We start from the raw sequence: 14,617 nt of genomic DNA on the forward strand, positions 1-14,617 counted from the left end.
CCCTCTATGTGTGAGCTCAGGTGACCAGCACCCAATGAGCTCCTAGCACTACCCAGACTGCTCCCCCTATCTGCCCCTACACTACTGGGATGTTCCACCCCCCTCCCACTCCAGCCAGGAACAGACACTGTCGTACCTGCACATTTCTCTAGTGGGAGTACCGTCGGTCTGTTCCTCGGAAATGGGATGTGTGTAGTGCATGCAGCCTACTGAGCTCAGTTCCACACTCCATCCTTACCCGGGAGTGGAATATCACACCTCTGGGTTGAGGTGCAATACCCCTGTAGCAGCCGAATCCTCAGGGTGCTACATTCCCCCCTGGTAAACCACAGCACGTCCTCGGGCTGTAAGATATAAACATCCACAAACATACATTTTTTTTTTCATAAAACATAAACATATAAAACATCATATATTATCAGCATAAAACTTTTCATATAAAACTTTTCATAGTAAACATTCTTGTTCCTCCGGCCACGGTGCAACTTGTGACCGGGTAAAGTGCGACAGTCTCTTGAAGAAACACGGTTTCCTATAAAACCGGTAGGGGGCGCTTTAGGAAGCGCAACTATATACAAGGGAATTATGGCCGCTCTCAGTCCTCGGCCAGGTATTAGGAACTAGGGACACACGGGGTTAACAGTTCACTCTTGGCTGGTCCCAACGGGGAACAGATTTTAAATAAGTAACAGTTCTTGGTACCCCGACGGGCAACTTTATACAGTCTCTCTCTACCGTACTTCAACGACGGCGTCCTCCTGCTCCTTCTTTAGATTCTTCAGACCCGTCCGGGTCCTCTTGCTCCTCCTCACACCGCAGCTCCTCCTCCGTCAGGCGATGCACATGGAGGGCGTAGGGTCCTTTGGCACACTTGTGCCGGGTGAAGGTGACCTCGTCCCCTACATACAGGTCACGACCTCTGTGTCCCTCCGGCAGATGGCTTTCTACTTCGCTGCGGGTTACAAAGACGTCGCCGGGGGTCTGATGGTCTCTAATAAAGCCCCATCCGTGCTGCATGTTGAATTTTATCACAGTCCCGGTGGAAGGGGGAACATGAGCTGCACGGGGATTCCTCCTGGTCCGGCTCTTCTGCTCCGCGCTCCTTATCTGCGCTTGCTGTTCCCGGACCCGCCTCTCTCTCCGCTCCCTCGACCTCGAGCTGCTGCCGGCAGCACTCTGCACGCTCCGCTGCGGCCGCCCGAATCTCCTGAGTGAACCCCATGAGGTCTTCTCCAGTGGGGTCCCACTCGAACTGTGCCTCCTCCAGCGGGGGCGAGGTCCTCCTTGCGGGCTTCGGAACCGGAATCAGGGGTTCATCTAGGGGTCTCTCTTTCCGGAGTCGGGGATGGTGAAACTCCGGTGGCCATATGAAGGGCTGCCCATCCGGGCACGTATGCTGGGCGAACAGGTCCTCACCCAGGTGCGGTACTTTAGGTGCTATGGGCGCTGTGGTGGTAGCGGCGCCCGGGTTGACCAGGCCTTGCGACCAGGCTTGGGGCACGCTAAAGGAAAAGGGCACCGTAAGAACGGCGGCGCCCTGGGTTACTCGGCCCTGCGACCAGGCCGGTGGCTCCGCGGAGGTAGGGGGCGCTGTTGGTATTGCGGCGCCCGGAGGTACTAGGCCTTGCGACCAGGCCGGTGGTATTTCCTGCTTGGCCACGCTCGAGGTCGAGGCGTGTGACGTCACAGGGGTCGCGGCTTCCGTTTGAGGCCTAGTCTGCGGCGGTGACGTTGCAGCGACGGGCACGGCAGGGGGTACTTCGGGCTCTGCGACGGGGAGCTGGGGCAGGCACGCGGTTTCCCGGCTCGGGGTAGTGACGTCCCCTTTACCTGCCTCCATTCGTTCGGCTCCTTTCTCGGCGCCGTCTCCGGCCTTCAGTCCTCCTGCGCCATCCTCAGAGGCGGTCTGTCTCCTCGTCTCGAGTGGCGTGCTCCGCTGACGGATTTCGGTCTGCTGGGCCATCTCTCGGCTCCACTCCGCCAACGTCTCTCGTTGCACCCGGGCCAACCTCTGTGCGAGGCCCTCCAGCGCAGTCTGTGCACACTCCCGATCTCGGGGGAGCTGTGTTAGGATCTCCAGCAGGCCTTCTGGAGTGGCGACCTGCAACAGGCTCCTGACCACTGGGTCGGTGCTGCCTGGAGTGGCGACCCGCATCAGGCTCCTGACCATTGGGTCGGTGCTGCCTGGCTCTCCCTCCATCTCCGGGTGTGCTTTCTCTGGACTCTCTTCCAGACGTCTTGTCTCCGGGTGCGCTCTCTCCAGACTGCTCCAGGCGACACCCATCTTTGTTCTCTTCTTCTGTCTCCGCCCACATTGAGGGTGGTCCCGGGGCAACTTTGTGATTGTCAGTTCCAGGGGCAGTTCTCTTACGCTGATGGACACTTCCAGCATCACAGTCTCTGTTGGTGGGCGCGGTTTCCGCTTTTGGCGCCATTCTTCGACCTGGCCCACGATGGGAGGTGGCCTCTTGCCACCCTCTGGCACGCCCATAATGGCGTCCGCTCTTCCAAGGCGGGAAATCTTCGGAAATGGCGGGAATCGTCTCCCAGTGGCGGGAAACTCCATGGATGGCGGGAAAAAGCTGCAAATGGCGGACAACCGGCGGGAAACGACCTGTGATGGGGCCCGTTGGCGGGGACCCTCCGGAACCGGCAGGAGACTTCTTTTTGAGGTAACGGTGTACTTTTCTTCAGGCACGCAGTACCCGGTTGTTGCGGGCACGTTATCCTGCCGACTACGCCAAAGTTGACGCGCCCCCTGGGCCAGTACTGTTAGGGATACCCGGACCCGGATCAGATGGGGGTTGTAGTCTCCGAGTGGCTGTGACCCGGTCCGTGCCCAGGGTGTCAAGCTCAGTGTGTGGCAGTCCTTATGATGTTACTAGATGTTCTTTTGTGTCGACTACGCCACCCGTTGAATTGCGGTCAATACAGCCGCCGCTGCAGCAGGGTCCGCTGAGGCTGGTGATGTATGTGCAGCTCAGGTAGTATAACCCCCAACGGGAGGGGTATAGCCTCAGGGGGTCAGTTGCAGAGGATGGGGGTTGTGGTGGTGCAGCGGGGATGGAAATGAGACTCAGAGTCGGGCTGTGCAGTTCAGGGTTTGTTTACTTACTGCAGTTGTTCTGGTCACTCCGGCCTTAAGTGACCACCCGAGCCGTGCTGCGTCCACCAGGTCCCGGACTCGGCCAACCCCCAGGTGATTCTGGAGCGTGGTCCTGAGCTCCCTTTCTGTCCTGTCCCCTTCTCTGGCCTTCCCCACCAGGGATCCACCTATGTCCGGCTCCCTCGGGCCTCTTGGTGGTAAACCCTTGTCTCTGGGTTCCCTGACCCTATTCCTGGTCTGCCTTCCGGGTGGATTTAGTGGGTGATCGTGGCAGATCGGTCCTGCCCACGACCTCCGGTTCCTGGCTAAGGTGTGCTGTAGCCTCTGTCAGCTTGGGATCCGGTACCCTGTTGCCAACTCTTCACCCTCTGGTCTAATTTGGGCTCTTGGAGTTCCTTCTTTCTCCCCCTCTGGGTCTTTCTTTCTCCTCTCTCTCTCTCTTGGCCTTGGAGCTGCTCTTCTCCTCTGCTCTGCTTCTCTGACTCAACTCTGACAGACTGACCTCACTCTGCAAAAGACCCTGTCCTAAGATGGTGCCCACCTTATATACTCCCTCTATGTGTGAGCTCAGGTGACCAGCACCCAATGAGCTCCTAGCACTACCCAGACTGCTCCCCCTATCTGCCCCTACACTACTGGGATGTTCCACCCCCCTCCCACTCCAGCCAGGAACAGACACTGTCGTACCTGCACATTTCTCTAGTGGGAGTACCGTCGGTCTGTTCCTCGGAAATGGGATGTGTGTAGTGCATGCAGCCTACTGAGCTCAGTTCCACACTCCATCCTTACCCGGGAGTGGAATATCACACCTCTGGGTTGAGGTGCAATACCCCTGTAGCAGCCGAATCCTCAGGGTGCTACATATGACTAGATGATACATGCAGAGCCTAGCACACCTGTGATGGAACAGTGGCCCTCACACATTCACATACCTCCACCCTACCACCTCAGACCAGCAGAGGGAGCCCGTTAGGGATATATATGTGGAGGGTGGAGCCAGGCAGTTCAGTTCAGTGTTTAATCTGAGAGAGTGCTGATGCTCAGAGAGCAGCGAAGAGGCAGCACGCTGGCTGCTGTGCTTAGGCGAGCCAAGGCCTACAGCATGAGTGAAGGCCTAGTGAGGGCCCTGAGTGTGGCCGAAGGCGAGAGGAGAAGGAAGAAGTAGCGAGGGGGCAGAGGAGCATACCAGGCTCACCCCGATATATACCGGACACCAGGTCTGTGCCTACGGGGTCCCTTAATACCCAGAAGGGACCACCGGAACCCCTGGAGGACTACAGGTCCCGAGTTTACCAAACGCTGACTACTGTACCAGGGCTAAGAGTCACGGAGGCCCCAGTTACCAGGGAGAGTGATCTCCAGGAGAAGGCCCTACCACCAGGTCAGCAGGTTCAAGAGAGAGACAGTAACCAAGCTAGGCCTAGCTCCAGGCAGGTCAGAAAGCTTAAAGAGTAAAACCACGGATCAGGAGGCCCTACTCCTGCTCACTGGGGAGAGTCCAAAAGTGCGCCCTTCATCCGGAGTACCCTGGACCATGCCTGCATCATCACCAGTAAAGGTACTGAAGCTTACCCCCGTGTGAGTGTCCGTCTTTCCTCTGGGACCGTCCTGCAGTCTCTCCCCTGCACCACCATCCATTACATCCCACGCTGCCCTGAGGCCCGCTCCACCTGTGGGGAGCCGTTCCATCACAAGCTGCCCTACCATCTGCCTCAGAGGACTGCTCTGCAGCGGCGGCCCCCTTTAGCAGCATTCCACAGGTGGCATCACGAACTTTCCAAATTCCCTATAAATAATCCCCCTTTCTACTGACCGCCCTGGGCGACGGACTGGGCCAGCCACCGTGATATCCCCCACCGGCATACACAGAGGCCCGGCTGCCGAGTACCCCACGGCCCCGGGAGCGCGTCATCTACTCTTTTGATTTAACCCTCTTGCTCTTGCTCTGGATTTGACTTCAGAATTTTTGACCCTTTGCCTGTTAGAGGCTGGCCATACACATTAGATAGCTATTGCCCAAACATTAATTCGGCAGACAGCAATCTCTCCGGACTAACCTATCCACACGAGTGTTCAACTGAGCATTCATGTGTTTTCAACAAGGAATGAGCAGAAAGCTGGAGCCATAAATAGCAGCTTATCTTCGCTAAAAACAAAATAATCAAATGTGAAATTCCAACTGCCTTTCTCTCTCGACTTCATCTGTTGGGAGAGATGAGGGACACAGATGGGCCCTCCAAAATCAACAGGTTTGGCAATATTTTATCTAAAGTCTATGGCGGTTTTCCCCAACTCCAGTCCTCAAGAGACACCAACAGGATTTGCCCAGATGATTGAATTATCACCTGTGCAATACTAAGGAAATTCTGAAAACATGATCTGTTGGTGGCTCTTGAGGACTAAAGTTATGGAACACTTGTCTATGGGAACATTTAGTGTTCTGTCTTTGTCTCCTGGTTGCTGACCCAGTTACACCCTGACTTTACTTTTAGACTTTGATTTTGACTTTAGTAAAGTTTTTCTCTGTTTCTTTCCCGTGCTTGCATCGACGTCTGTGATCTCACTATTACGAAGCATACGAGCCACGTCCACTGCCGTGTTTATCACACCAGAACTAATAGACCTTGTGATGAGCTGACTTGTTGACTCCAATATTTTGCCTGGATGTCCACCTCTTGGCTTTTGAATGGATGGGCGGACTTCATTTTGTATTCTTTCAACTGTCATGGTGCTCTCATGATGCAGTTTGGCAATATTTCTTGGCCAAGATACCACTATCGATGAGCTGCATTTTGCTATTTCTCTTTACTTGAGAAATCTTCTTCATGGCTGCTCCTTGATTCAAACCAGTGACCTTTCGCTTTGGAATCAGCCTAATAACACACTGAGCTATTAGGGAATGTGAGAACAGGTTGTATTTAGTAGTATATAGGAAGAAAAAGATTTTTCCACCACCAGGAGCAAAACAGTAAAAATACACTGGCATTCTGTTCCGAGGGGGTGGTGATAGTTGAACTTCCACAGACCTTTATTGAGCCTAAAGAAAGGTCATTAAAGGGGTTGTCCACTACTTTTACATTGATGTCCTATCCAGAAGGATAGGGCATCAATGTATGATTGGCCGGTGTTCCACACGCGACATCCCCGTCGATCAGCTGTTATCGGTGCAGGCGGCGGCACCAGTAACAGGTGATCGGCGGGGGTGCCGCGTGTGGGACCCTGCCCAATCATATATTGATGCCCTATCCTATCGATAGGGCATCAATGTAAAAGTAGTGGACAACCCCATTAATTATAAATGACCAGGTAGCCCTTTTCAGGGTTGCCACTACTTATGAACCAGTGTTGTCTGCTTGCCCATCAGGTTAAAAATTAGCAGTCAGACTAAAGTTAGTAGAGATTGGAGAATTTTGTATACTTGTATATTACCTCTTGTTTCTTGAAACTCACTAATCCTGACCATACCCATCGTTAGATTTGGCAAAGTAAGTAAAATAAGTAAAAAAGAAGCAAAACCTCACCATACATCAAACGTAATTATAACCTGCTAATGAGCAGCAATCCTCTACATTTCCAATCATGGCACTGTAGCATTTTATTTCTCTGTAATTTGCTTCCATTTATTTCTTGTTTTTCCAGCTCAGATCAGTATAAAGCTGTCTACTAGTTTCTATGCCCTTTACTCTCTCTGGGGGACTACAAACTTCGTCTGGACCTGGCTTGACTTGAGAGTTTTTTGTTCTGGGTTGTTTTGAAGAAACATATGGCGAGCAATGATTCATCCTTATCTGTGATTCACTGGGAAGAAAATAAGAAACTTACATGATAGATCAAGATAACCCAGCATTAAAATATAGAAAATGTCATGTTTTACTAATCCTAAACAGAAAAAATGTTTCTCAATATTGCTAAAAATAAAATTTGTTGACTGAGATGGGGTTCTGTTTGGATCCCTGGGATTTTCATCATTATTATTATTTTTTAATGAGGGAGAACTGCAGTATACATGTTTATGCTATAGCAATTAAAAGGAACCTAAAGCGTCAGTATCAGAAGAGGTCATTAGCAAATAAGCTTCAAATGTATTGTACCATGGTACACACTTGTATTATTGACCTTTCAAAGTGGAGGGGATTTGGATGCACAAAAAGATCCTATGTTACTGGTGTGCCCAGTGGACTTAAACTCAAGTGCCACCAATTGTAAGTAGCAATCCTAAAAGTCAATATGGCAAGGCCCGATAAAGAGTCAATATTAACTTATAGGATTGATACTTCCAATGCGTGGTACTAGAGTTCAAATTGTCTTTCTCTCTGAAGAGACAATTTGAATATACATGTTTTAACATGATTTATTAATTTATGTCTTACGTATCAGAAGGTCTGCCTGGGACTGTGTGGATCCCTTAGATTGTAATGGATTTGGCTTGGGGTTAAATTAATGCGTTCCATTTGGTTTTTGCCTTTCAGACAGGGATCTAGACGTTGGTGCAAGGAACCTCCTTCTCTTAACATGATAGAAGTCTCGGTCAGCAACAGTTGACAGATGGTGGGTTCCATTACATGGAATCTGAACAAAATCAGTGGAGACCATGGCCACAAGAGTTCATTCCCAGTGATAGAGAGACAGAGGGTCAGGAAAAAAACACAGACAGATGAACGAGGACAGGAAAAAAGTTGGGTCTATAACAGAATAGGTAAATCTGAAGTACACCTAAGTTTAAACAGAAACAAAGAAAATTTTATTACTTAAATAGGTCGTTAAGGGTCTTAGTACAGCTTGACATTTTCTTGGGAAGAACATTGTTGCGCTCTGGAAATTTAAGAGACCAAACGTGATCACACATGCACCCTAGCGGCAACACTTCAGCAGGAGCACAGTTGCAATGAGGGGAAGGACAAGCCTGGAGACCATAAGAGAGTGACCAGTGAACCAGCGTGGGTCGCCATGATGCTGACAGTATTGTACCTTTCCTCTTTAGGATCCATATTCTAAAATTTGTAACGATGAATCCTATGAACAAGAGCAGAAGTAGCATTGATGTTCCCACAAGTTTACAAAGCTTTTCATTAGGACAATAACTCTTTTAATCAACAAGATAAAATAATTTCCCTCTTTATCTTTTGACATCCTTTTTATTTGAAAAATCTCTCTTAAATCTCTTTGAAAATAAACTCAGAGCCTCCAAGAAAAATGACAAGAAATACAAACCTTCAGGCAGATATTGAGGGGGACCATAACTATGTGCTCTGGCTAAATTTTTCTTAAATCAAGTACTGTCTTAAATTTAGAGGACTTTAGGAGGTCAGTATGATCAACCCTCCTAAGCCGTCTCTCTGGGCATTTAGGTCATAGAAAGATGAATAAAATGATTCCTTGATATCTGCGATGTGATGTCTTATTCCAGAGAAATCCACTTTAGTCTTACTATGTAAATGATATGTTTAGATCTATGGGCCGGACATAGATCTCCCTGAGATTCTGCCTCCAGAGCTTATTTTATGTAAAAGGGGGCTTTACCAGTGCGAGACGTGTAGATCAGTAGACCAGAGACTGTCAGTCATTACATGTCTCATGATCTTAACATGAACTTAACAGTGCATTTGCATATTAAGAAAAACGTGGATTTCTCTGGAATAAGACATCAGATTTCAGATATCAAGGTATCATTTTATTCAACTTTCTATGACCTACATGTCCATATAGATGCTTAGGAAGGTTGAGCCTACTATCAGATTCCTTTTAAAACTCTTTAAGAACAATCCTTTAATCTAAAGGGGGCTGCAGCAACACATGCCAAATTTACTAAAATAAACTACTAATATAGTTGATAAGTTTCTGATTGTCTGTGCCAAAAAGTCAAATATTCCAGGTATTGACTGATATAGATTTGAGCTAAAATTTACTCTGGTGTAAATTCTAGTAAAAACAATTTTAGGCCATGGAAGGCCCTAGCTCCACTCACTAAGCCCTGACTATTTTTAGGAAAATAGCAAGAGTGACGAACATGTAAAACGTAAGCTCAAATTTTTAAACATTTCTTTCTGACACAATTCTAGCACATGATCCTTATCAGAGTTGGCCTCTTATATGTTATTTTAACAAATGTGCTGGTGAAATGATTTTGTGGTTTAATATACAGTGGGTACGGAAGGTATATTGGTAAATTCTAAAATGTTCATTTTTTTTCTCATTAAAGTACATTCTGCACCTCATCTTGACTGAAAAAAACAGAAATGTAGAAATTTTTGCAAATTTATTAAAAAAGAAAAACTGAAATATCACATGATCATAAGTATTCAGACCCTTTGCTCACACACTCATATTTAAGTCACATGCTGTCCATTTCCTTGTAATCCTCCTTGAGATGGTTCTACTCCATCATTGGAGTCCAGCTGTGTTTAATTAAACTGATAGGACTTGATTTGGAAAGGCACACACCTGTCTATATAAGACCTCACAGCTCACAGTGCATGTCAGACCAAATGAGAATCATGAGCTCAAAGGAACTGCCTAAGGAGCTCAGAGACAGAATTGTGGCAAGGCACAGATCTAGCCAAGGTTACAAAAGAATTTCTGCATCACTCAAGGTTCCTAAGAGCACAGTGGCCTCCATAATCCTTAAATGGAAGAAGTTTGGGACCACCAGAAGCCTTCCTAGACCTGGTCGTCCAGCCAAACTGAGCAATCGTGGGAGAAGAGCCTTGGTGAGAGAGGTAAAAAAGAACCCCAAGATCACTGTGGCTGAGTTCCAGAAATGCAGTAGGGAGATGGGAGAAAGTTCCACAAAGTCAACTTTCACTGCAGCCCTCCACCAGTCGGGCCTTTATGGCAGAGTGGCCCGACAGAAGCCTCTCCTCAGTGCAAGACATATGAAAGCCCGCATAGAGATTGCTCAAAAACACATGAAGGACTCCCAGACTATGAGAAATAAGATTCATTGGTCTGATGACACAAATTTAGAACTTTGTGGTGATAATTCTAAGCGGTATGTGTGGAGAAAACCAGGCACTGCTCATCACCTGCCCAATACAATCCCAACAGTGAAACATGGTGGTGGCAGCATCATGCTATGGGGGTGTTTTTCAGCTGCAGGGACAGGACGACTGGTTGCAATTGAAGGAAACATGAATGCGGCCAAGTACAGAGATATCCTTCATGAAAACCTCTTCCAAAGTGCTCTGGACCTCAGACTTGGCCGAAGGTTCACCTTCCAATAAGACAATGACCATAAGCACACAGCTAAAATAACAAAGGAGTGGCTTCAGAACAATTCTGTTACCATTCTTGACTAGTCCAGCCAGAGCCCTGACCTAAACCCAATTGAGCTTCTCTGGAGAGACCTGAAAATGGCTGTCCACCAACGTTCACCATCCAACCTGACGGAACTGGAGAGGATCTGCAAGGAAGAATGGCAGAGGATCCCCAAATCCAGGTGTGAAAAACTTGTTGCATCATTCCCAAAAAGACTCATGGATGTACTAGCTCAAAAGGGGGCTTCTACACAATACTGAGCAAAGGGTCTGAATACTTATGACCATGCGATATTTCAGTTTTTCTTTTTTAATAAATTTGCAAAAATTTCTACATTTCTGTTTTTTTTTCAGTCAAGATGGGGTGCAGAGTGTACTTTAATGAGAAAAAAAATGAACTTTTTAGAATTTACCAAATAGCTGCAATGAAACAAAGAGTGAAAAATTGAAAGGGGTCTGAATACTTTCCTTACCCACTGTAAGTATTACATGTTCTCCTCATGCACTTGTAAGAGCAGCCTTCCTCAATGGGCTCATGCAAACATTCGTGCAAATCAGTCAATCTTGCACCACAATGCATGGACTGACCATGGCCCTCCTGACCTGAGCGTGAGAGCCTCATAGAAATATATGACGTTGTCATGCTTGGATTGGGAGAGCCGCAGCCAGTCCGTGCATTGCGGTCCGATATTGGACCGATTTGCATGGACGTCTGCTCAAAGACCTTACAACTATTCTGTCAACAAAAAGGTAGTCGATAGAAGAACATTTGACCAGACCCCATTCATCTATACCTTTTAATTAATTCCCACACCAAACCTCATCATCGCATCTGTACCTTATACAACCCAATGAAAAGTTTCTTCTGATTTATGCTGTGCATGTTTTGTTGCCTAAAAGAACCACCTCTACTCAGTATATCCATTGCATTTGCTAGATGATAACACAATTATTATGAAATCAAGAACAATGATTTTGCACTTCCATTGCTAATAAGAAACATTTCAGTGACTTTTTGCTTATAAAAAATAAAAACTAGCAATTTTAACACTCAACACACTCGTGATATTTCCAGGCACTTGTCCAGAAAGGCTAAACACAGCAAAAAGGGCATATTCTAGGTATAAGATGGATACGAAAATACAAGTCTCAGATTACCAGTACATAGATTCCAGGGAACACCCGAACTAATTTTCCATAAAAATTCCAGGAAATTATTATTTATCAGCGAACATCCAGAATTAACTTTATATCTTTGTCTACTCATAAAACGTGAGATTACTCAGCAAATGTAGCTTCCTGTTTTCTTAGGCAATTGATTAGCGACTGCAGGTCAGGCATTACTGGAATTATAGTATTTATCTAGTCATTATTTTGAGCACATAGCATGCAATAGGCAAAGTAGAAAACCTCATGTGTCCACAGATATAATTCAAAGATATATTGCTCATAAAGGTTTTATTTATATTCCACTATGGGACAAAAAAAATATGAATTACTGATTCCTAATACCCTGTGCCACTCATTTATGGTCAGATAACGTATGTCTAGTAAGAAGTCTCTCGCCTCTCCCCCACACTCCTGCAAGTATACTATTGGTGGCTGAGCATGTTTGGCCATTGCTCCATTCTATCAGTGTCATGGGGATACCACGACAGAGGGCTGCTAGTAGATTGGGGCGTCTGGTTACACAAACCCCTGCACTGATTAGAACTGCTTCACCTTCCTATTAGTAGTGCAGGTTTTCCTTGCTCTGTTATTGCAAGGGTTAATCAGTTTTGTCTATCTCCTGGAGCTCTGCATCCTGAATTGTCTCAGCTGTTCTGTGTTGGCCTCTTCCCTCTGGTATACAGTACAGACCAAAAGTTTGGACACACCTTCTCATTTAAAGATTTTTTCTATATTTTCATGACTATGAAAATTGTACATTCACACTGAAGGCATCAAAACTATGAATTAACACATGTGGAATTATATACTTAACAAAAAAGTGTGAAACAACTGAAAATATGTCTTATATTCTAGGTTCTTCAAAGTAGCCATCTTTTGCTTTGATGACTGTTTTGCACACTCTTGGCATTCTCTTGATGAGCTTTAAGAGGTAGTCACCGGAAATTGTTTTCACTTCACAGGTGTGCCCTGTCAGGTTTAATAAGTGGGATTTCTTGCCTTATAAATGGGGTTGTGTTGTGCAGAAGTCTGGTGGATACACAGCTGATAGTCCCACTGAATAGACTGTTAGAATTTGTATTATGGCAAGAAAAAAGCAGCTAAGTAAAGAAAAATGAGTGGCCATCATTACTTTAAGAAATGAAGGTCAGTCAGTCTGAAAAATTGGGAAAACGTTGAAAGTGTCCCCAAGTGCAGTTGCAAAAACCATCAAGCGCTACAAAGAAACTGGCTCACATGAGGACCGCCCCAGGAAAGGAAGACCAAAAGTCACCTCTGTTTCTGAGGATAAGTTTATCCGAGTCACCAGCCTCAGAAATCGCAGGTTAACAGCAGCTCAGATTAGAGACCAGGTCAATGCCACACAGAGTTCTAGCAGCAGACACATCTCTTCAACAACTGTTAAGAGGAGACTTTGTGCAGCAGGCCTTCATGGTAAAACAGCTGCTAGGAAACCACTGCTAAGGACAGTTAACAAGCAGAAGAGACTTGTTTGGGCTAAAGAACACAAGGAATGGACATTAGACCAGTGGAAATCTGTGTATTGGTCTGATGAGTCCAAATCTGAGATCTTTGGTTCCGACCACCGTGTCTTTGTGCGACGCAGAAAAGGTGAACGGATGGACTCTACATGCCTGGTTCCCACCGTGAAGCATGGAGGAGGAGGTGTGATGGTGTTGGGGTGCTTTGCTGGTGACACTGTTGGGGATTTAATCAAAATTGAAGGCATACTGAATCAGCATGGCTACCACAACATCTTGCAGCGGCATGCTATTCCATCCGGTTTGCGTTTAGTTGGACCATCATTTATTTTTCAACAGGACAATGACCCCAAACACACCTCCAGGCTGTGTAAGAGCTATTTGACCAAGAAGGAGAGTGATGGGGTGCTATGCCAGATGACCTGTCCTCCACAGTCACCAGACCTGAACCCAATCGAGATGGTTTGGGGTGAGTTGGACCGCAGAGTAAAGGCAAAAGGGCCAACAAGTGCTATGCATCTCTGGGAACTCCTTCAAGATTGTTGGAATACCATTTCCGGTGACTACCTCTTGAAGCTCATCAAGAGAATGCCAAGAGTGTGCAAAGCAGTCATCAAAGCAAAAGGTGGCTACTTTGAAGAACCAAGAATATAAGACATATTTTCAGTTGTTTCACACTTTTTTGTTAAGTATTAGTGTTGAGTGAACATGCTCGACACTGCTCGGTACTCGCCCGAGCATCACGCTACTCGGGATGTTCGGCGAGCACCGAGCATTTCCGGGTTACTCGAGCGGGAGCTCGGGTCTCCGCCCTGCATGTTTGGCGCTCTTTACAGAGCCAATGAACATGCAGGGATTGCCAGCCAGTCACTGTAATGCTGCAGCCATGTTGGTTGTGGGCATTACAGTGATTGGCTGGCCGCACAGCGTCACCTCGAGTATTTAAAACGGGGTGCCGCCATCTTGGACACAGTCACGCCGGATTAGACAGTGTAGGGACAGCGCTGCTGATTTAGGGAGAGATATAAACTGCGAAATAGTTAGTGTAGCGCCTGTAAAGGTTGACAGAACAAACAAACAGTCCTTTTCAGGACTAATATCCATCCCAGATACCAGGCAGGCAGGCTGTATAGGAGACACAGTGGTTATACCAGCAAACGCTGCATTACAGTTCTGTGTGCTCCTGTTGCTGAAATTGCTGGACTTAGCACCAGGTGTCGGGGGCCAGCAAAAATCCTTTTTTTTTCATCTAAATCCTCCTTTTTTTTTCCTCCTTCACACTGTACAAATACCCGTCTTATTAACCTTTTGGTGTGTCCCCCCCCCCAAAAAAAAGCGTGTCTCTGATTTTTCAGACACAAATATAACTATTGAAAATAGTCTGGTGTAGGCTAGAGAAACAGAAGTGTTGTTTTGCACTTACACGGTTCAAACCTCTGTATTATCCATTTTGGGCCATTTGTATCTAAAAAAAAAAACAGTTTGAGTGTGTCGCTCACTGTTCAGCCGCAAATATCTCTATTTAAAAAAGTGTCGTATACCCCAGTAAACAATAACTGTGGTTTTGCCATCCCACAGTAAAAAATCTCTATTATTCAGCTTTTGGT

This window comes from Phyllobates terribilis, unplaced genomic scaffold (genome assembly GCF_046119375.1).
Source record: "Phyllobates terribilis strain yellow unplaced genomic scaffold, ASM4611937v1 Scaffold_3__8_contigs__length_932513732, whole genome shotgun sequence".
In the NCBI taxonomy this organism is placed as follows: Eukaryota; Metazoa; Chordata; class Amphibia; order Anura; family Dendrobatidae; genus Phyllobates; species Phyllobates terribilis.